Source organism: Narcine bancroftii, chromosome 4 (genome assembly GCF_036971445.1).
Source record: "Narcine bancroftii isolate sNarBan1 chromosome 4, sNarBan1.hap1, whole genome shotgun sequence".
NCBI lineage: Eukaryota > Metazoa > Chordata > Chondrichthyes > Torpediniformes > Narcinidae > Narcine > Narcine bancroftii.
In genome coordinates this window covers 267,993,555-268,017,730 of record NC_091472.1, presented here as the reverse complement: position 1 = coordinate 268,017,730, position 24,176 = coordinate 267,993,555, and the positions used below count along the sequence as shown (strand labels likewise).

Here is a 24,176-nt window from a genome sequence, read left to right as displayed (position 1 = left end):
CTCCTTTGACCTGTTCACTTCCTTTTTCTCCCTCTTCCTTTAAGCTACTTCTTGACATCTTTGACCACAGTTTTCAGCTTCTCTTTGTGTGGATAGACATCTACTTTTATGTGATCATGCTTTGATAATATATAGGACAGGTTTATGTTCTCCAGTTGAGCACTGAATCTGTAAAGGTCTTCAAAGTTATGAAAAGGCTTGGTAGGTGACCCACAGACAATGAAGAGAGCCAATAATAAATCTAATCTCAACAACTGGTTGGTGTTAGGAGATTAAAAGGAAAGTGGAGGGAAATTGAACCAGAACTTGCCAATGATGCCACGGAGGGAGATTGAAAACTTCACTGACTGGTGTACCAACAACAACCTTACATTCAAAATCACCAAAACTGAGGAGCTGATTATTGACTTCAGGAAGGGAAAACCATAGGTATGCAATCCAGTGATCATTAGGGGAATCAGAAGTGGAGAGGGTTAGCAAATTTAATTTCTTGGGAGTCACTATCTCAAATGATCTTTCCTAGAGCCAACACACTAATGGCATCGTGAAGAGAGCACATCAGTGCCTCTACTTCTTCAGGAGTTTGTGGAGGTTTGGCATGACATCAGAAACCCTGGCAAATTACTTCAGATGTATGGTGCTAAGTGCACTGACTGGCTGCATCATGGTCTGGTATGGGGATTCCAATGCCCCTAAGTGTAAAGATCTCCAAAAGCTAATGGATACAGCCAGGCAAAACCCTCCCAACTATCAAGAACATCCACAGGGAATGTGCCATTGGAGAACAGGAGTGCACACTCTGTTCTCGCTGCTGCCATCAGGAAAGAGATATAGGAGCTACAAGTCTCACACCACCAGGTTCAGGAACAGCTGCTACACCTCCACCATCAGTCTCCTCAATGACAAACTAAATCAGGGACCCATTTAAGGACTCTTACTTGTGCACTTTATTCTCTCTGTATTGAAATTGAATGATTTTTAAAAAAACTTGGACATACTGCACAGTAAAGGCCATTTTGTACCACAAGTCTGTGCACAAGTCTTACACCAAATTAATCTACACCCCCAGTACGTTGTGAACGGTGGGAGGAAACTGGATCCCCGGGGAAAACCCCTACAGACATAGGAAGAACATACAGACTCCTTCAACCAGCGTGGGATTCGAATCCTGGTCCTGATCGCTGGTGCAGTAAAAGCATTGCGCTAACCCCTCTGCCAACCGTGCCGCCCCAAATTGCACAGTCCATTTGTTTACATTCATTATTTGTTTACAGTTCTTTATTTGTTTACATGTATGTTTATGCTGTGTACAGGATTTTTTTTTGCAGTACCAATAATTGGAAATGCTGCCCCCACTGCAGGTAAAAAAAATTACGGTTGTATGTGATGTCATGTATGCACTCTGGCAATAAATATGAAAATATGACTCGGCAACTGGTGAGTGTCAGGAGTTATACTTTGTTTCAAGGGAGTTTAAAGGTAAGTGGAGTGACAATTGGTTGGAGTGTGGGCTACAGACAGAGCCTGTAGCATGTTAAAAAGGGAAGCTCGTCGAGAATCCAGGGTGCGAGTGGCCCATTGTACGAATGGGATTTAGAGATTGTGGCTCAAGAGATTCAGCGACCAGAGTCTGAGGACGTACAACAGGTAAGATCAGGTAGCATCTTTGCATTGTAACAGAGTAGGCCATGGAAATGGCAACTAGGGCAGTAAAATGCTCTGATTGCAGGGTATGGGAAATCTGAGGGAGCACAAGTGTCCCTGCTGACTACACCTGCAAGAAACGTATCCAACTACAGCTGCTTACAGACTGTTTTGAGGAATTGGAGCTGGAGCTGGATGAACTCCCAATCATTTGGGAGGTAAAGTGGGTGATAGACAGGAGCTATAAGGAAATAATTGCACTCAAAAGTCAAGAGGCAGGTAACTGGGTGACTTCAGTTCAAAGCACCCCTGTGACCATTCCGCTCAACAATAAGTATACCATATTGGATACCATTGGAGGCGGATTGATATACCAGGTACAGGTCATAAGATGTTTTCATGCTGGTCCTCTGCTTCAAGGCCGGCTGCAGAGGTGGATAAAAATTTTAAACTTACCTGTTCATAACTGTTCCAATGTTGCTTTTATGCAGAGCGGCACCTTTGTACGTCGTCCGGAGCCACTGTAGGCACGGTGACTGTTGCCGTGGCACTGCCTGTCATAAATACGTATTAAGCCACTGGCACTGATGAGCAGCTCTGAAGGCCAAAGCACCCACTGAGGTGCCACACCAGCCGCCTACTGTAGATCTCCACACTGGTCACCCTTGCCTTGACGACCCCCTTTGGCCACCCCTGCCCTGACAGCCCCTATCAGCTGACGCTGGCCTGACAGCTCTCGCTGGCCACCCCTGACCTGTCGGCTCCCACCGTCTACCCCTGCCCTAATGGCTCCTGCCAGCCCCCCCTCCACTGATGGCCCCTCTATCTTGACAGCTCCCCATCGCACCCCCTGGCCTGATGGCCCCTGCCTGAAGGGGTCATGGAGAGAGAGGGTTGAGTGAGATAGATTGTGAGCTGACAACATCACTGCAATGTCATTTGCCCACCCCTACCCAGCTGCTTGCAGCGGCATTACATTCATGCAGGGTGACGGAGTGCAATGCTCCGCCACTGACTCTTTCCCCAAGAGGGATTGCAGTTGGCACCTCAGAGCTGGCCAGGGCACATTCATGGAGGTAAATCTCCTGACGTTGAAGGTAGAGAATCTCTTCCTTTACACTCATGTTTTTTGACTGTATGAAAGGACCTAGTGCAGTCAGGTCTCTGGTACAGAGTCTGTTTCTGGCCCTTTGGCTAGGGAGGGAACAAGAGGAGAGCTGTAGGGATCAGGAATTTGATATATAGTTTTGTGAACAAGATGGAGACCACTGGGAGGTATGTTGCCTCCCAGGTGCCAAGGTCAGGGACATCTCAGATCGAGTCCATAGCATTCTGAAGTGCCAGGGTGAGCAGCCAGATGTTGTGATCCACGTTGGTATCAGTGATATAGTTCAGAGTAGGAATGAGGTCCTGAATATTAGGGAGTGAGGAAGGAAGCTGTAAAGCAAGACCTCAAGGGTTGTAATCTCAGGGTTACTAACTATGTCACACACCAATGAGGGTAGGAGTAGTAAGTTGTGATCTAATGCTTGGCTGGAATTGTTGCAGGTTCAGTTTTCTTCATCATTGGGATCTAATCTGTACAAAAAGGATGAGCTGTATCTGAACTTAAGGGGGGACCAATATCTTGGTGGGTAGGTTTGGGGAGTCTTTAAATGTTTGTCAGGGGAGGGTATCCAGAACTAAAGAAAGGACTTAGGAGAGCAAGAAAGGGGCATGAGAAGGCCTTAACAAGTAGAATTAAGGAAAACCCTATGGCGTTCTATGCATACATGAAGAACAGAAGGAAGACAAATGTGAAGTTAGCGCTGCGTAAGAATAAAGGAAACAACATGTGCTTGGAGGTGGAGGATATTGCGGAGATCCTCAATGAATACTTTGCTTCAATATTCACTAGAGAAAAGGACATTGGTCAAGTTGAAGTCAGAATAGAAGAAGCTCATGTGCTGGACCATGTTGAGATAAGACAGATGAAGTGCTGGATCTTTTTAAAAACATTAGGATTGATCTCCCCAGGGTCAGACACGATATACCTTAAGTTGCTGTGGGAAGGGAGGGAGACGATAGCTAGAGTATTGGCTATGATTCTTGAGTCCTCAAGGGAAGGAGCTGGAGGATTGGAGAATGGCAAATGTGGTCCCCTGGTTTAATAAATATAATAGGGAGAATCCTGGAAATTATAGACCAGTGAGGCTTACGTTGGTGATAGGCAAACTATTGGAGAGGATTCTTTACATTGGACAGGATTTATGAACATTTAGAGAAGTACAGTCTTCTCAGGGAATGTTGGCACAACTTTGTGAGGGGAAGGACGTGCCCCAAGAACTTAATTGAGTTTTTTGAGGAGCTAACAAAAGAAATTGATGAAGGTAGGGTAATAGATGTGGTGTTTGTGGATTTCACTAATGCATTTGACAAGGTCCCCTGGGAGACTCTTTCAGAAAGTCATGAAGCTCAATTTTGCTAAAAATGATCTAATTTCCATGCACCTACTGTCAGTAAAAATCAGCTTACAGGTATTAACAAAGGTCAAATGAGTGATTTTCTGTTGTCAAGGATTTAATTTGCATTTCACATGTTTCACCTCTCTAGGTGGTTTTAAATGACTGTGTGAGAACATAGAATGCAATGCACGATGTTAGTAACAATTCATAGATGATGTAAAAAGAGTGCAAATGTTGGGAGCGTGCCCTGAAAGTAGAAAGGTGAGCTGAGACCCTTTGCTTACACAAAGTGGGAGGTCCTGATGAGTCGTGTGTGTCCTAAATTGCCAAATATGCAAGAAGTTGGTTAAAGTAAAATAAAGACAGTTGATAGAAATCTGCTACAAAAGCACATAAAACTGGAAGTGGTCAGCAAGTCAGATTGTGTCAATAGGGAGACAATCGGAGCAGAGCAGAACTCAGCAAAGCAATTCTCTCTTTCACCCTGAGCTTTCTCTTTTTGCCTTGTGTTGAGTCAATGATTTTCATCGTCAATGTCAATCAACAGCTCCTCATTTTGTGCTAGAACTGGCCATTTCTGAAGACAGTTCATCAACATCTCTGCTTAATTCAAGTTCTTTGCAGACGCTGTCTGATCTGTGGGCAATTCTATTATTTTCACATTTCTCTGAATCAGCAGTATTTTGTGTAGCACATTTCCCAAGTGCTTTATTTTTCCCTGGCAGCTCTGTCCTCCTTCTATTTACACTCCCAGACAATTTTATTTCTTTGCTCTGCTCAGCTGCCAATAACAACTTCTCTACCATTCACTTACTCTTGGTACCCATCCTATTGGAGATATTCTCTTTTTTCCTTCAGTCCCTTCCTCTTCTCAGCTCCCCAAAACACGGTCAATTTCTAGCTTGAGTGAGAAATGAGAAGCTGGCGGGACACAGCAGGTCAAGCAGCATCCATGAAGAGATCAGCGAAAAAGATACCCACCCTGAAACATTGATTGACCATTTCTCTCCACAGATGCTGCCCGGCCTGCTGTGTCCATTCAGTTTCTCATGGTTTATTTGTGATTCCACCATCTATAATTTTTACATTTCACAATTTCCAGCTTATTCCACCCCCAATGGAATGTAATCAATCTGTATTTCTCACTCAATTTTTCTGCCAAAAATGGCATCTTGATGAAGGGTTGCAGCCCGATATATTGACCATTCTTGCTCTTCCACTGTTGCAGCTTGACCTGCTGCATTCCTCCAGTGGCTGCTTTTTGATGTTATACAGTGTAGAGTTGGAGTTATGTCCAGTATGCAAAGTTGGGGCTGCATTCCATCGTCTGCCAAGCCTATTCGTCCCATGTGTCTGATTCCAAACTGTTTCCTTGACTTTTCATCTCCATCCAACCACACTTCTTGGTTAGAAATGGAATTGAATCAACTGTGTTGGGAATTTTAGGGTTGTTTTTAACCCTTTTCCTTTTCTAAATGGATAGATAATGAGGCACAGGCTGAAAATATGGGCACAATTTAGAGAATATTGTGGTTTTTGTTTCATATTTTGCCAGTCCTATTATATGTAATCATCTTTTTCACCCTTCTTTGTTAAATACAGATTTTAATGATTGGTATAGATGAGGTATTGAAAGTTTTAAAGATCTTTGCATTCGAGATAATTTTACTTCTTTTGAACAATTGATATCGAAATTTAAACAACCTAGCAGCCATTTTTTTCAGTTTTTTACAAGTCAGACATTTCGTTCAGTCCAAGTTCTCTGATTTTCCACATTCTTCATTTGTTTTTTTGACTTACAACTTTCTCAGAGAGGCTCATTTTCAATTATTTATAATAATTTTATGGACTTAAGAATAGATGCGCTAGTTAAGATCAAGAAGGATTGGGAACTTGATCTGAACTTTTTATTCTCAGTTGAGGATTGGGACACAACTCTTAATTTATTAATGAGTCCTCCTTCTGTGCACGTCATTGTTTGCTGCAATTCAAAGTGTTGCACAGAGTAAATATATCTAAAGTTAAATTGTCTCAATTTATAGAGTACATATATCTAAAGTTAAATTGTCTCAATTTATAGAGTACATATATCTAATGTTAAATTGTCTCAATTTTATTCTGATTTTGATCCATTGTTTGATGTATAAAATCTTTAAGGCTTCATTGATCCATATATTTTGGGTTTTCCCTAGTTTATAAAAATTTGGAAAAAAAAACATTTTTAAGATCAAATTGGAACCATGTCCTTTAATTGATTTATTTATCTTTTCTCAAGTGGACATATTATTGACTTCAACTCAAAAGCAAATTTTAGCTTTTACTTCTCTGATAGCGACTCATATTCAATAGTTACATGATATTATGCCTTACCTAAGTTTAGAGAAAAATCAGATACAATTTAAAAAATGTAAAATTTAATTTTCATAAGACATGGGGCCCTTTCATGGATTACTAACACAATTAAAATAATTAAGGTCTTTGGATGCTCCGGAGATGCGCTGTCTGGCTTCTGGAGGTCAAAATTCGATTCGTATGTTTACTATTTATATCATTTAACCTTGTTTAGAGGGAGGGGTTGATTATAAGGTTTTTTTCTAGAGTTACATTAGATAAATGTGTATTTAATTGAGAAATGTGAACATTGATGATATTATAGAAGATGAAGATAATATCTGAGACCCATAAATTCCCTTTTTTCATAAGGGACTTTTACTTTAAAATAAAGTATATTTTTGTCTCAGGTTTTTATTGTTTTTACTCTTCTCCTCTACTGGGGGGTTATCTTTTCTTTTTTCCTCTTTTCAATATTATCTTTAGATATATTATGAAGAATGTGTTAACTGTTAATTCAATCCAATCCGAGATTTAAAGTTGGATAAGATTAAGTTAAGAAAAGAATTATGGTTACATTTTCAATTTACAATTTATGAATCTTATGTATATGATATGGTTTATGTCATTTACTAGATTATTATGTGTATAGGTTTTTTTAAAATTAAACAATAAGAATATTTTAAAAAGAAAGACTTTGCATCCCCACCCAACAGTTCCATTTTCTCCACATACTTAATCCCATACTTACCCATCCTCTTCCTATTCCCCAATATCCGCTTCTAAGTTCAAAAGCCGTGAAGAATTTCTCATTGTACACAAACAAACAAGTCTTTGTTTACTAGTTGCTCTTTTATAAATGTTAGGGTCGATGTCCTGGTCGCAAGTTATGACACACGATTGCTTTAATCACCTTACAGCTTGCACAATTTTCTTTTCCTTTGGGAGTTATACTGAAGATCACTTATCTGATGTCACCATTCTTTTGGTACTTGCTGAAGGTGAATATCATTTTCAGTCCAGGAACAGAGTTAGCCTAAAAAAGCCTTTTCTTCCTTTCTAATTGCTGCAAAAAAAAAATTGGCTAGGGTGGGATTAGTGTAAAATTGGGTGATTAATGGTGGACAACGACTCAGTGATTCAAAGGTGCTGATTCGAATGCAATGTATTATTAGGCACTTTGGGTTTAACTGCCAGAATTACTTTTGTTGTGAAGTGCCATGAGATGGTAAAAACACCAAATGCCTGATATAAATAAAGCCTGCATTGCCACATTTATGAATAATATAGGTCAGTTGATCAGCAAAGAAAATCACTGCCAGCATCTGTTATCCATTTCATATTATTTTAATTTAGCACTTGACATGTCCATGACAGTACAACACCTGCCTTAGTATTACATGGTGGGACTTTTTAGTTCTTTGTGGGTTGGTGGTCAACACATGGTTTATAAACGTAGCCTGGAGCAAGATCTCCAGCAATGATCTCTGATTAGCAAATCCCCTGAAAGCAAGGTCAAAATCGTGAACACAAACAGTTGCACGTGTAACTGACACAGTCCATCGCCATGTGACACAGTGCACTGAAGTCCAGAATGCACACTTTAAATAAACACGCTGATTAGCGGGCTGCCTGGTAAGTGCCTTCTATTGCATTCTGTATGCCCAGAAGTGTGGAGGATCTGAAGGGAATGTGAAGCTCATGTTTCATTCACTAGTTCATCCATCACAACAGAAGTAGAATATAATAGTATGGAACACAGAGAGAAAAAAAAACTTTTAAGAGTGGAACTTGTTAATGCATGAGCCCTGGAGCCCAAAATGATCTCTAATTGCCCTGTAATTGTATTTCCTTGACTTTTATCTCTCCAGGAGCTATCACTTCTATAATTGTAAGTGAATTCTTTTGATGGTTATTGTTAAAACTGGAGTAAGCATTCGTGTCATTGTCGCTGCCTGTCACATGTTCAAGTGTCTACTGAGATATGAAGCAATGTCAGTTGCATATCTTGGGTAAGCACTCTGCAGTGAATATCAAAGGCTGCCACAATTGTATTGATTATGCTTATCAGATTATGGCAAGGTTACGTGCAATTAATCCATCAAGATTCTGTTCAATTAGCTGCAAGCAGTGCAAAAGTACTTTTTCTTCTTCACTCAGCTCTATTCTGGGCCTGCTGTGACAAATATCCTTATAAATCAGAAAAAATTAAAAGGAAGCAGTTTTTTATTTGACTTATAAATGGTTAGATTTGTTCTGCCTATCTTCTATGACCCTTTGATGTTTTTGAATGTCAGAAAAAGCCTTGTGGGGAACTTAATTATATTATTAAAAAAAAGAGGCACCTGGCCTTGACAGTTCTGAATACATTATTCATCACAAAGCCATGGCTGTGGTTTTTAATATCCAAGTGCATAATTTCCTAAGGTAAAGTTGTTGGCATTCAAATTAATTGACAGAATAATTCCATGAAATGTAGAGAAGACAGGACAAAGATGAATTCCATTGTAACATTATCCCAATTTTTATCTTGTCTAATTGTGCATGATAGGATCAAAATATTATAAGACTCTTGACAATAAGGAATAACAACAACATGTCCAACATTTGGTATAATTCCTATGGGTTAGGTTTAAACTTTAAAGGGCAAACAATATGTGATTTCAATTTCACTGGGCTGTTAGCCTTCAGACTCAGATCATTTCTCTTTGCCATTCTTGATGATGCTGCCTTTTGTGGGACATTGCGTCGTCGCTGTGCTATCACAGTAAATTGGCCTGCAACCTTTGTGCCCCATTTGTGCTATTCTCAAATCTCTTGGGAAACAATTGATTAAGATTTTGTATTCTTGAGCTGTCAGGTAACAATGCTGTTAAGTTCATCGTTATCATTCTGTCTAAAATAGGTTGAAATCTCCAAAGAAAAAGAACATCTAAATCAGGTCTACTCATTTTAGATTCACAAGGTTTATGATTTTTTTTCAACTGTAGTTGCATTAGACTTTAAACCAAGGCCCTGTCTACGCATTGTAAGATAACATACAAGGTCCCACAACACTTTATGAAGAAGACTATGAGAAGGCTGGCCAATATATGACAGGCACCATAAAAAAGATAATCTACTCCTATTCTATTGAGAGTTTGTTCTGTGCAAATGGCATGCAGTGTTTCCTGATATTACTAGAGAAACTATATTTAATTAGTTGTAAGATGCTTTTTACATTCCAAACTTATGAAAACGTTACATTAGTACCTCTCAATTCTTTCTTTTTTAATGTTGTGTTACATTCAAATTATGTTTGCATGAAGTCAGCAAGCTATTTGACAATGGAAATTTCACAATTTACTTCGCACTCAATGTGTGCAATTGGAAAATTACAGTAGAAATACAGTCATTGTGATCAGAATACGAGGCTAGTTTTCAAATAGACTGAAGGTACGGTGGATCATTCTCATTACCTCGAGGAACCACAAAATAAAACACCTAGATGTTGGGATAGCAAATGGCAGCAAATTGAATTTAATATAGATCATTGTCAAGTAACTCTAATAAAGTTTAAAAAAATCTCGATTTTTGCAGAATCATAATTAAGTAAGATTTTCATAAAATTACATATAAGAAAATAATATCAAATATTTTACTCTATAAAAGCATGCAGTTGTATACTTTGGTCAGACAATGCTTGCGGAAAGGAGGAACCTGATTATGTGATTGGATCACAAAATGATGCAATTTGTAGATGAATGCTACAAGTCTACCCAGGCAAGGCCCCTCAAATCCTCCTTCACTACATTGATGGCTACGTTGGTGCTGTCTCATGTACCCATGATAAACTCGTTGACTTCAACTTTGCTACCAATTTCCACTCCAAACTCAAATTCACTTGGTCCATCTCTAGCAACACTCTCCCTTTTCTCGATCTCTCTGTTGCCATCTCAGGAGACAAACTCTCAACGTACACCTTCTATAAACCCACCAACTCCCACAGCTACCTTGACCCGACCTTTTCCCACCCAGTCCTCTGTAAGGATTCTATTCCATTCTCTCAACTCCCCCATCTCTATCGCATCGGCACCCAGGATGAGGACTTCCATGCCAGATCATCAAAGATGTCCTCCTTCTTCAAACAACATGGCTCCATTTGCACTCTCACCTCCTCCTTCAGCACCATCCGGGGCCCCAAACAGTCCTTCCAAGAGAAGCAACATTTCACTTGTGAATCTGAAGAGATCATCTACTGCATCCAGTGCTCCTGCTGTGGTCTCCTCAATCTGGGAGATCACTTTGTTGAGCATCTCAGCTCTGTCTGCCTTTATAGCAAGGCTCTCCCAGTGGCCACCCATTTCAACTCTTCATCCCATCCCCTTGCCAATATGTCTGTTCATGGTCAGACTGAGACAACCTGTAAATTGGAGGAACCATACCTCATCTTCTGACTGGGCACCCTCCAACTGGATGGTATCAATATTGACCTCTGACTTTCATTAAACAACCCCCACCCCCTTGCTTCCCCATGGTCTCTCCATTCCCTGTCTCCTTTCACACAGACATGATAAATTTTACCTAATCCCTTATCACATTCAATTAACACCTTTTGTTGGTCTGGATTCCTCTCCCATTGTTTGAATTCTGAGTCTTTCTGATATATCCTGCTTCTGCCTTTCTGATTTTTCCTTGAAGAAGGGCTCAGGCCCCAAATATCAGCCTCTCCTTTAGATGCTGTGAAGAGCAGCTGAGTTCCTCCAGCATTTTGGTGTTTTTACTACAATCGCAGCATCTGCAGCCGATCGTGTTTTTCTCAGTGTGTATCTTAATGCTAATAGGGTAACGTTTGTCACATGGGAGAAGACTATTCAGTGAATGGTTAAGTCAGATTGCGGTGGAATATACAAACCCATGCATTTGTATATTTGGACAGTTCCTTGATCCTCTATAGAGGTGACTGACCCCCCTCCAGGCCTGTATAATGAATAAAGAGAAGTGGCTAAAGAAGAATCTGACTCTTTCAGTCTTCAAGGAGAGTAATCTGCCAGAATCTGGATCGAGGATCGACACCAATTCTGCACAGGGAACTCTATTTCTGAAATCCTGTAGGATGCATTCCATCAGGAAATAGGGGACTTTAAGCCCATTTGTTTGCTCAATAATGTTTGGGATTGCAGCAAGGTCTTCACTTCCCACAACAGCTCTCTTTGGCATATTAGAGGTGTTCTCTACTGTGAAGACTGACACAAAATAGTCATTCAAATCCTTGGCCATTTCAGCATTACCCAATATTAATTTCCCCTTCTCATCTTCCAAGGGACCCAAGTTTAGATTGTCTTTCTTTGTGGATTTCCATCCCCTTGCCACACTAGTTTAAAACCCCCCTCTAATAGCGCTAGCAAACAGTACTCCTGGGACATTGATCCCAGTTCTGCTTGCATGTAGATTGTTTGGTTTGTTTAGGTCCTACTTACCCCAGAACTAGTTCCAATGGTCCAGGATCCTGAAACCCACCCTCCTGCACCATTGCTCAAGCTACCTATTCATGCAAACTATCCTGTATTCCTAATCTGACAAACACTTTACATAATTAGCAATCTGAATATTACTACATTTGAGGTCTTACTTTTTAATTTATCTCCTAGCTCCCTAAATTCAGTTTGCAGGACCCCATCCTCCTTTTTCACCTGTTTAATGGGATCTACATGCTCCATGTCAACTGGCCATTCTCTCTTCCTATTCAGAATGCCCTGCAGCTGTTCCAAGGCATCACTGACCCTTGTACCTGGGAGGAAACACACCAACAAACAGCTCCACTTGCATAGAAGCTCCTGTCTATTCCCTTTACCATGAAGCCCTCTAGCACTACAGCTCTGCCACTCTTTTTCCTGCCCTAATGTGCAGCAGACCTACCCAGGGTTACACAATCTTGTCCACTGCTGCCTTCCCCTGATGTACCTCCCCCAAAAATATCCAAAGCATTTTGAAGGGAAATGACCTGCACTATCTTCCTGCCATTACTCTCAAAAAATGGAGTCCCAGAATGTTCAGTATTTCCTGAATGATAGGTACTCTTATACATCTTAGATACATAATAATATGGACATCTTTCCCAAACACAAAACCCTTGGACCTGGCTGAACCTTTATAAAAGATATTCAAATCTAAAATGTTGCTCTCAGATATCCTGCTTCAGGCAGAAAGAATTTTAAAAAAGGACCATTGTGTTGTGCATGCTAACATGTTGAGCTTTAACCTGCCGGTAATTATATTAACATCAAGAATAAAGTTCAGTGCTAAAATAATAGCTGCTGGGGGTTAACATCAGATACGTTTGAATGTGTTTCTTTTGGACCTCCTATCATGATCACTGAACTCAAATAATAGGTCATTATTCTGGAATGTGCAATTTGGATTAGATGATGAAAAGCAATGGATAATGTTTATTTCCATCTGGAGGCTGCAGCTGAGGAAGTTTCATGGAAGGAGGCTAAAAGTCAACTTCAAAAGAATTAATAAGCTTGATACAGTATATATAAAAAAATATTGTGGATCTAGAGAAAGAGGAATTGCTGGAAATACCCAACAGATTAAGCAGCATCTGTGAAATGGAATCAGTTCATGACCTTTCACTAGGATTGAAAAGTTCAAAATGCTATGGGTTTAATCAACAACAGAGGCTCAAGTTGCAAAAGCCCAAACGTATGCAAATTAGAGAATGACCTCTGAGCGATAGTTTATGATCAATGAGGTCATTGTCAGCTGGTATTTTCATAGATGTCGTTCTGAACACCTTAATACAGGAAATATGTGAGTGAAGCAAAAGGGAACCTTTTAATCAGAGGTTATTTTTAGATTTCAGATTGATTGTCAGAGCTCTCCACTGGCCACCGTGACAGAGGTGCACCAAAGAAAAGGTACAAGGACTGCCTAAAGAAATCTCTTGGTGCCTGCCACATTGACCACCGCCAGTGGGCTGATAACGCCTCAAACCGTGCATCTTGGCGCCTCACAGTTTGGCGGGCAGCAACCTCCTTTGAAGAAGACCGCAGAGCCCACCTCACTGACAAAAGGCAAAGGAGGAAAAACCCAACACCCAACCCCAACCAACCAATTTTCCCCTGCAACCGCTGCAACCGTGTCTGCCTGTCCCGCATCGGACTTGTCAGCCACAAACGAGCCTGCAGCTGACGTGGACTTTTTACCCCCTCCATAAATCTTCGTCCGCGAAGCCAAGCCAAAGAGAGATTTTTAGATTTCAGATTGATTGTCAGAGTACATACGCAGCATCACATTCAACCCTGATATTCTATTTCCTGCGGGCAAGACAGAATTATCACTTACTGGTAGTGCAAAAAAACTGTACTCAACATGCACATGTGAACAAATAAAGAAATGTAAACAACTGAATGTGTAATACAGAGGAAAAAAAAACAATAAAGTGCAAAAGTAAGAGCCCTTAAATGAGTCCCTGATTGAGTTTGTCTTTGAGGAGTCTGATGGTGGAGGGGTAGCAGCTGTTCCTGATCCTGGTGGTGCGAGTCTCTTTCCTGATGGCAGCAGCGAGAACAGAGGGCGTGTGGGGGTGGATCCTTGATGATTTCTGCTGCTCTCCGACACCAGTGCTCCATGTAAATGTTCTTGATGGCGGAAAAGTTTTGCCTGTGAAATACTGGGCTATGTCCACTGCCTTTTGCAGGTCTTTATGCTCAGGAATATTGGTGTCCTCATTCCAGACCATGATGCAGCTGGTCAGCACACTTTCCACCACATATCTGTAGAAATTTTCCAGTGTTTCTGATGTCGTACCAAACCTCCACAAACTTCTGAAGAAGTAGAGGATTTGACGTGGTTTCTTCATGATGCCTTTAGCGCGTTGGGTCCAGGAAAGATCCTCTGAGATAATATCACCCAAAACTCAACATCTCTACCTCTGATTTCCCAATGATGAGTGGTTCGTACACTTGGTGTTTCCCTTCCTGACATCATTAATCAGCCCCTTAGTTTTGGTAACATTGAGTGAAAGGTTGTTGTGGTGCACCATTCAGCCCAATCTTGAATCTCCCTCCTGTATACTGACTCATCCGCCCGGGGTTTGAGACTCATGTCTCCATTCTGGAAGGAGAAGCAAAGTCTAAATAGGAGAGATTGCCAAGGTGGGAATCTTAATGTCTTGCTTATTTTTAGTAATGGCTGCAGGGTGAAATGTCACCAAGAGTGCACAACCACCTTGGTGTGCTTCACTGAGACAGCTTGTAAAGCCCTTGGGAAGTTCTCACAGGTTAACACATCACTGTGTGACTGCGTGGCTCATTTTATCACAAGCACAGAAGTATGCCTCTTGTGTCAGATATAAACTTTGCTAACAACCTGCGCTCTGCATATCCATGGATTTGTACATGGTGCCATGTAGCCGGGAGTCATTGGGTGAGATTGTCTGACATTCTGTTTCTCCCAGCTGGAAAAGGACTCACACAAGAGATGAGGCCAAATGCAGGCTGATAGGTATCACCCATCAACTTTCCATGAAAGAGTGCCACAAGCCAATTAGGATAGAGGGATGCAATTATCAAATCAAATTGCAAGGGGTATAAATGATGTTGCACATATGTAACTGTTATGCATAGATAAGAATGCACCTGTTGAATGTTCAGAGAACACTTACCCAGAGGGAGGCCCTAGAGACTGACTTGACTATCTGTAAAATGCCAGAAATTGTTTGAAATCTGTCTTTCTGATTGAGAATTAAGGTCTGTGCAACCTGATAAGAACATTTTCAAAAATATGCATAATTCAGTCCTCCAAAATTCAGTCCATGAATATTTAAAAAACTTACTGGTAAGTCCCTGAAACATGACCATACTCTAATAACAAGTTGGCTACAGCAGTGAAAAATCTGCAGCTTTTTTTGAAACACATTTTAAAGCTTGACATATCACTTATATATTCTTAATTTGCTCTTCATGTTTAAAAGGCATTGAAACAATTGATGAAAAATTTGGAAAAAAATTGAACGCTTTCTATAATAAACTACAGCCAAAGCACTCAGCAAAGCTCCAGTGATGCAGTCATGACCATTAATCTTTCAACAAAGATATCATTATTCAATGTGTCATAAGTGTCCCCTGTGATTCGCTTAGTTGTTGAGAATGTAGAATTATGAAATAAAACTACTCTGCTAAAGACAAGAGGATCTCCAATGACACACTGTCCTTTCAGTTTTATGATATATTGGCTTGCAGAAAAAAACACCTCTTGTACCACATATTGCCATTATGTTATTGGGATCCTTGATTTCAGATGAACAGTGAAATTTCTTGTGATCAACTTGGACATTAATTCAATAATTGCTTGTGCATTCCTGGGGAAACCAAGTCAATAACCACAGAAATTGTATTATTCTTTTTGTTTAAGGGCCAAGGTGGAGGGGAAAGGATGATGAGGGAGGCATTTAACGATGAAAAATGGAAAGGAGGTGTTTGGCATAATATTGGCAGCAGTTGAAGGAATAATATATTGGGGATAATTGTAAACTGGATTCTTGTCAAGTTGGATGAATAAACTTCTGATAGAAGAGTTTGACTTGAAATATGAACTTTCTTTTTCTAGAGTTTGGTCCGAACCTGTTGATTTTTTTTCCCAATGTTTTTAGTTTTTTTGAATGAGAGAAAGGCCCTTGTTATGGCGGAAGGACAAAGCTTAAAGTACTGAAGGATCATTGAATTGAAAGCCACTGTTTTTGGCTTCATGGATGCTGGCCAATCTTCTTGTAATTTCCAGGCCTTCCTGTTTTTAAGTGAATTCTTGTGGAAGTCCTAAGAGCAGCAGGACACAAAGGTTAAGAAAAGACCTTCTTGAAAGTGGTTGCAGGATCTGGCATGGTTGCAGAATTACATTACAGGAATGAATCCAGAGGTGTGTGATCATTGTTAAAGGATTTCCAGGCTGTTCAAATCCTGGGGAAATATGGAGGAAGTGCTGGAAAAGAGTGGAGGAGATTGTAAGGGCTTTAACAGTGCAGATAGGCTTGGTTCCAAAAACATGATTTGCTTGGGAGCCATATATATAATTTTTCATGTTAGCATTAATCTTATTGAGAACCAGTCCAAAGGTGGTTAAAATTTTTTAAACGAGGAAATTTAGTAGTATGAAAGGAATTCCTATCCTGACATTGTTGGGGCTTGATTAAGCGGGTTCTTTACCTAAAGAACCATAAAACAGGTAAACCTCCAAAGTTGAACACAGCTGTACAAAAATTAGTCAAATAACGAAGAAGATTTTTGGAATATTTGCCTTCATTGAGCAGGGTACTAAGTACAAAAATTAGGACTTCATGATTCAGGCTGTACAAAACGTGTGTGACCACACTTGGAGCACTGTGAGCAGTTCTGGTTGCCTAACTGCAAGAAGAATAAGTTGAAAGGAGTACAGACGATGTTCAGCTGGATGTTGCTGGGAGTGGAGGACTTAAGTTGGAGGGAGAGATTGGATAGGATGTGTCTTATTCTCTGGAGTGTACAAGGCTAAAGAAGTTAATAAAATCATCAGTGAATGATCAGTATTTTTTTTCTAGGGTAGTTAACTTTTTAACTAGAGGGCAGAGATTTGAGATGAGGGAGAAAGATTTAAGAAGGACCTCTGGGTAACTTTTTCAGTCTGTATCTGGAATTAACTCCCAGATAGGAGAGGGTGCAATGATAACATTCAAAATACATTTGGACAGGTGTATGGAAAGCATGGGATCAGAAGAATATGGATCAAATGAGACACCCATAATGCCATCTGGGTGGAATGAACAGGTGAAGCCAATGACAAAGGGTCTGTTCCATCCTCTAAGCATTCCAATGTGTACCATAATGAACTGATTGTGAATAATTTGTAATAAATAGTATCTCTAAAAATGAATGCAGTTGTTGAAATAAACTTAAAGAATATTTAACACTGCTAAAGCTACTTTGTAAACAGTTGCAAGCTTTGAATTAACTTCCCTTGTTGGGGAAGTTGGTGATGATGAAATGGGAAAAATATGGCTAAAAATATTCTATCTCTTTTAATCAGGGTAGCTCAAGTTATCCCTATTGAAGAAGCAACAGGGCAGCACAGTAGTCGTAAAAAATAGTGGGAGCAATTCAAGGTGTTTTAAAATCTGATGTCCCCTGTTTTACTAAGTATGTATGTACAATGAAAAAGTATAAAATTGTACTCACAATTATTGCTACATAGCCATCACATCTATGAGCTCTTTATTTTGTGTTTGTCTGGGTTATCGTTTTGTTAGATCTCTGCATTCTTTGCTAAATGCTTAATTATTTATTTCCAATTGCACTTGATAATATCACTTAGTATTACTTGAAATTCCTTAATTAAAAACACATTTTCATTACTTTTCCAAGAATACTCTGGGTTATTCCCATTAGTATTTAAAGCCTTGAATAATCTTCACCATTGATTGCCTTAAATGGTATCATAACTCCAGGCTTCAAATATCTTCATATTAATGATGATACTGTTCATTGGAAGTTGAAGCATAAATTGGAAGGGGAGAACTGCCCGGAAAAGTTACTTGGTAAAGATATGCTACAATATCATGATTACACAAAGAAAATTTATTTTCAACAATTCAAAGTGAAGCAAACCTTTTACTTCAGACATTCATAATATTTTGCCAGTAATGAATATCACGACAGACTTTCCATCATGCATAATTTGTAATACTGGTAATCAGCATTTTATTTTCCCCTCACTGCAAGTGTGAAATATTTTTGAATGAGTTTAATCTTTCTTGCCAGAGCCAATTTAAAGATCCTTCAAAAATTAAAGCTTGGGGATATAATTTGCTGTTTTAGATCAAACAAATATTATGTAAAACAGATTGCTTTTAATCTTCTTGTACAGATGGGTAAATTCCATATTCATGAAACTATATTTCTTAAATGTAATTTAGCAGATTCTTTTGTCATAAAGAGGCATTTTTTTATGCAATATATCAAAAAGATCAAGGCTTTATAAGCTTTAAAACTTTTTCCATTTATTTAACAATAATAAACAATTTCCCTTAACTCTTTCAGGCTTCTTTATAATATTTATATCTGTAAACTGCCAGGGAATATGCTATATTTGAGATGTATCATATGATTACATCTTATAACACTGTTATAGACTGATAATTATTAATAACAATTTACTTTGCTTAATGCTTCATGTCGTAATGGTTAAATGAGTAATGTATTCTGCCTGGAGGTCAGTCAGCCAGGATCTTTTTCTGGGACTCCTGCTTTTTGTGATTTTTAAAAAATAAATGACCTGGATGAAGAAGTGGGAGGATGGTTTAATAAATTTTCAGATGACATGAAGGTGGATAGTGTTGAAGTTGTCATAGGTTACAAAAGAATATAGACAAGATGCAGAGTTGAGCTGAAAATGGCAAATAGAGTTCAATCTAGATAATTATGAAGTGCTGCGTTTTGGAAGATTGAATTTGAAAATTCGTACGTGGTTAATGGGAGAATTTTTAACATTGTGGAAGAACAGAGGGACATTGGGGACCAAATCCATAGATCTTGCAAGGTTGCCACACAGGTTGATAAGGTAGTTGAGAAGGCATATGGTATGCTGGCTTAATTAGCTGGAGGATTAAGTACAAGAGCCGTAAGGTGATGTTGCAGCTCTATAAAACTCTGGTTAGAACAAACTTGAAATATTGTGTTCAATTCTGGTCACCTCATTCAAGAAGGATGTAGAAGCTTTGGAAAGGATGCAATAGGATCTTGCCTGGATTGTAGAACTTGTCTTGTGGGGCAATGTTAACAGACCTCAGGTTTTCTGTTTGGAGCAATGAAGGATGAGAGGTGACTTAATAGAAGTGGACAAGATTATGAGCATTAGTCAAGACCTTTTTTATGGTGCAACAATTGCAAATACCAGAGGTTGTCTGATTAAAGTGAGGGGAGGAATGTTTAGGGTAGCGTCAGAGGTAAGTTTTTACAGAATTTAGTGGAATGCATTGTGGTAATGGAGACTGATACATTGAGGACATTTAAAAGACTCTCAGACAGAAAAATGGGGGGTTGTGGGTGTGAGGTAGGGAAGGGTTTGATTATTGAGTAAGTTTACATAGGTTGGCATGACATCATGAGCCAAAGGACCTGCACTATGCTATAATGTTCTAATTCTAAAGTAACATGATACTTTGTTCTTAGATGAGTTTAACTAAATCCACAATGTGGCAAATTAGGGAATGGGAAAATGAAGTCGCAGGATATTGACAGTAAAATTGGATGAGTTTGCAAATTACTTGAAGCATAACAAAATAAAAGGCATTTTTCAAAATTGCAATAAGATAATACCAATGCTGATGGAGATTGTGGAAGAGTTGCTCTTGACAGTCTTCACTAATTGGGTTCTGGAGATGAGGAAATCCAATTTCCATTTACACAGTTGGGTATTGAGGTCCAAGTCCAAGACTGCTGAACTGCAGTCAATAAACAGCATCCTGATATTTGCTTCTTTGCTGACCAGGTGTTGCAGGGTTTTGTATAGACCCATAGATTTGTTGCTGCAGTAAGCAAATTGAAATGGATCCATGTCACTGCTCAGACAGAAGCTAATACGCTTCACAGTAGTATCTTCTAGGGCACAGGTACAATTGAGGCCAGTTTGAAACTATGCTCTGTTGGAGAGAGATATTGACGATATCCGTGAACACATTGGCAAGTTTCTCAGCACAGCTTTTCAGTACTCAGCCGGGTACTCCATCCATACTAGATGCTTTTCTTGAATTCACTTTCCTGAAGGCGTGTCAAAATCTTGGTTTAAGGCTGAGAAGCAAGAGGGGAAAATAGGCAGCAAGACAGGAGGGAATAATGGATGATAGATAACCAAGGAGGTGAAGGATGACAGTCAGATGGATGCAAATGGGATGGAGTTGGGAGATGGTGACAGATATGTATGAGCTGCTCCAGGAGCTTGATTGATTGGTATAAGTTCCAGCATTGGCAGATTGATTCCACTGCCAGGGTGAGACTAGCACTTAGGTTCAGCAGAATTGATTTAAGACAGAGATAGAGGAACAGTTTTTCCCAGACGGTAATAAATCTGTGGAATTCTGTGCCTGACGAAGCAATGGGGCCTGCTTCATTACATTTATTTAAGATACAGATAGATTTGGTGATTAGGGGAATTGAAGGTTATGGAACCAGTGAGCAAGTGGAGATGAATTCCCAAGCAGATCAGCCAAAACTTATTGAATGGCAGAGCAATCCTAACAGACCAGCCGATCTACTCCTGGTCTTATTTCTTGTGTCCTCTGTGTCCCCAGTACTCTTTCTCACTAGTACAGGTCAATAATCTTCAAAATATTCAAAAACTCTGACCCACCATCCTTGGAGGGAGAATGTTTCAAAGGCTCACAGACTTTCAAGAGAAAATATTTTAACTTGTCTGTTTTAAATAAGCTGTGCTATTTTTAAAGGGAGTTCCCTTGATCTGGATTTTGCCTCAATGCCTATGTTGACAAAGATCCAGCAAATACAACCTTGGCAAATAGGAAATCAATTGTTATTTAAATGGTGAAAGATTGCAGCATGCTGTTATGCAGAAGGATTTGGGAGAGTTTGTGTATGAATAACTAAAAGGCTGGTTTCCAGGTGCCACAGACAATCAAAAGACAACTAGCATGTTGGCCTTCAATGCTAGAAGGATGAAATGTAATAGCAGAGAGGTTGTTCCGCTGGGAGTTAGAAAAATGAGAGAGAATCCTATAGAAACCTAAAATTATGAAAGGAATAGATAAGATAAAGGTGTATTTTTTTTTAACCGGGTGGTTGTGAACAAGGGTACATAGACTCATGATTCGGGGAACTAGATTTAGGACAGACATAAGGAAACACTGATTTTCCCAGAGAGCGATGAATATGCAGAATTCTCTTCCCAAGGAGTGGAGGATGCCTCATTGGTTAGATACATTTTTGCATTGTTGGGGAATTAAAGTTTATGGGGGGGGGGGGGGGGGATAAAGCGAAGAAATATAACAAATCCATAGCCACATCAACCACAATATTGTAAATTGGTGAAGCATGGCCTACTCTTGCTCCTATTCCTTGTGCTCCCGTAACGTGTCGAAGCTTCTACCCACCCTGTCCATCATTAATTATCAATCTGGTAAACTTGCCCTGACCAGCTTCCAGTCTATTTACATCCTTAAAATATGAGAGTGATATTATTCCAGATTATGGTCTCGCTGCTGCTTTGTGTAAATAAAACATAACACTGACGTTAGCATTTAATTCCCAAAGCAATAAAGAATACAATTCTATCAGTGTTCCTGATTATTGCATATTAGCCTTTTGCAATCATTGATCAGAGATTCCTCTGCATCTTTGAGTTCTTCAACACTTTCAGTTTAGATAATATGCTCTTTAATTTTTTACTGGCAACAAGGATATTTTGCATATGCCAATGTTATAATTTATTTGCTGGATCATCCCCTACCTTTATATCCCTTTGAAGCATCTATATTATTTTTCACAACTTATCTTAGCGCTTTTATGGCTTCATCTAATTGTCTTATATAAATGTTGAACAAAAATAGGCTGAGGCCTCAGTACTGATCTCCGTCACCCAATACTTATGCATCTCTTCAGACAAGAAATAAACCCATTAATTCCTATTCACTCATCCCTTCTTTCTTGTTGGGTACACAATATTTTATCCATGCTGATCTGCTATGTCTGAAAATATTAATTTTGCTATTTTCCACAAGACTCTTTGGTGTGTCACTTTAACTTTTCAATATCTAAGCATTGTGCATCAACTAGTTCCACCGCACTTCTTATTGGAGATTTTGAAGTTTGTCAAATAATGATTTTTTCCTTTCACAGAATCACACTGATTACCTGGAATTTTAAAAATTCTGTAACTTCATTTTTTTTGCAGCTTTGAATTTGTTTCCGTCAATAGGTGTTAAGTTAGCTGGCCTGGATTTTTCTGGTTTTGATTCCCTCTTTATTGAATATATGAGCTTTTCTTCCAACCCTTGAAAAGTTCCTCAAATGGAAGGAATCTTTTCCAAATTAAAAGCAACAAATCATCTTCTGCACAATCTATTTGGTTTAAGAGCCTCAGGTGAAAGCCTCCAAGAGAAAAGAGCTGGGGACCAATAATTAGTTCATTGCCTCTACCAACGGAGACATGACAATGAAGCAGAAGGGAGCACTGTACCAGTGGAGGAAAGGAAAGGGGTGAAGGGTGTATTGAATACTGCTTCTCAGTTGCAATTGCAATAGAATCCGCTGACTGAAAATGGGATCAATTGCTGATTAAATCTAAAAGGAGATTGGCGGATCTGAGAGGACAACTGAATGAAGAGGCTTCTGACAGGAAAACTAAGCACATTAGGGAATCAAAGAGAGTTGATAGATGTTAAAATAGAAATCTTCCAAAACATTAAATGAAGTGCAATGAAAACTGCCAGAGCAGTTTAAGAAAGGGGGAGATTCAAACTAGAGGACATGGTTTAAGATTGAAGGGGGAAAATTATAAGGGGAACATGAGGGGAAATTTCTTTACGCAGAGGGTGGTGGGGATGTGGAATGAGCTTCCGGCAGACGTGGTCGAGGCGGGATCATTGGTTACATTTAAGGAAAGACTGGATCGTTACATGGACAGGAGGGGACTAGAGGGGTATGGACCAGGTGCTTGTCAGTGGGACTAGGAGGGTGGGGATTTGCTACGGCATGGACTAGTAGGGCCGAACTGGCCTGTTCTGTGCTGTAAGTGGTTATATGGTTATATGGTTATATGGTAAAGAGGTCTGTTCATTTGTCACCACCCTAGCAATCGGATTCATATACAAGGCCTTAACCCAACCAATGTGAATCAGCGGAAAGAACAAATCGCATTGGCATCAAACTTCAAACAGCAAATTGTCGAAAAATCAAGGCAGGTTAGATGAATTGTTTTTCTTTGTTTGCAATCATGAAAACAACTGGCCTGATTACACACTCTGTGCCCACACAGAATTTACATTTGTTGCCAGTTTCCATCCTGCCCTTGTATTTATGTGGACCACCTGTGACTCCTTTCTTTCCTTGATCTTCTTTGTCTCCAGCTTATCAGAAAATAACAGATGACTGACACCTTTTACCATCCTAGAGACTTGCGTACCTACTATGACTGCTCATTCTCTTGTCCTGCCTCCTCAAAGGTTGGCATTCCTTTTTCCTCGGTTTCAAATATCTCTTGTATTTATTCCTATGATGACACCTTCCACTCTTGGTCCCTCTGAAATGTTCCCTTTCATGAAACCTGGGTTCTCTCTTCCAAAAAGAACAATGGACAACATTTTTTTCTCATAAGATTTGCTTCCTGAAAAAAAAATTTGGGATTATGATAAGTCAACTTCAAGCTGAACACAAAGATAATTTCAGATTTGTTGTATTACATAGGAAGTTGGAGAAACATTTAGTTAACACATAATGATGCTAACACATTGCATCAGTTCAACAGAATTAAAAATGTTTTGCCACTTATTTTTCTTTGCACTCAGCATCTGATGCCTTTCATGTCAGTCTCCACAATAATCGACCAGCATTGATGGATTCCAATGACCCTGATACCGCTTTTCCATCGTCGCAATGTCCTGGTGAAACCTTTCACCATGTTGGTCACTGACAGCACCAAGATCACCAGGGAAAAAGTCCAAGTCCGAATGCAAAAAATGAATTTTCAATGACATGTTGCACTTCATGGTTTTGTCTGCTTGAAATAGACTTA

The 24,176-nt window shown here is 39.6% G+C and overlaps 1 long non-coding RNA gene across 2 annotated transcripts in view; it reads right to left on the bottom strand.

Annotated features, from left to right (window-relative positions):
• Positions 1-18,068: 18,068 nt before the first annotated feature.
• The window catches only part of LOC138761951 (uncharacterized), a 70,772-nt gene continuing 64,664 nt past the window's right edge, over positions 18,069-24,176 (bottom strand). Inside the window, exons 3-4 of one of the 2 annotated variants that reach the window (XR_011356647.1) lie at positions 23,568-23,768; positions 18,069-20,221 (exon numbers count right to left, since the gene is read on the bottom strand). This is a non-coding gene — a long non-coding RNA (uncharacterized lncRNA). Of the gene's footprint in view, positions 20,222-20,253; positions 23,769-24,176 lie in introns of those variants that run through there. The other variant, XR_011356645.1, reaches the window with a different exon arrangement.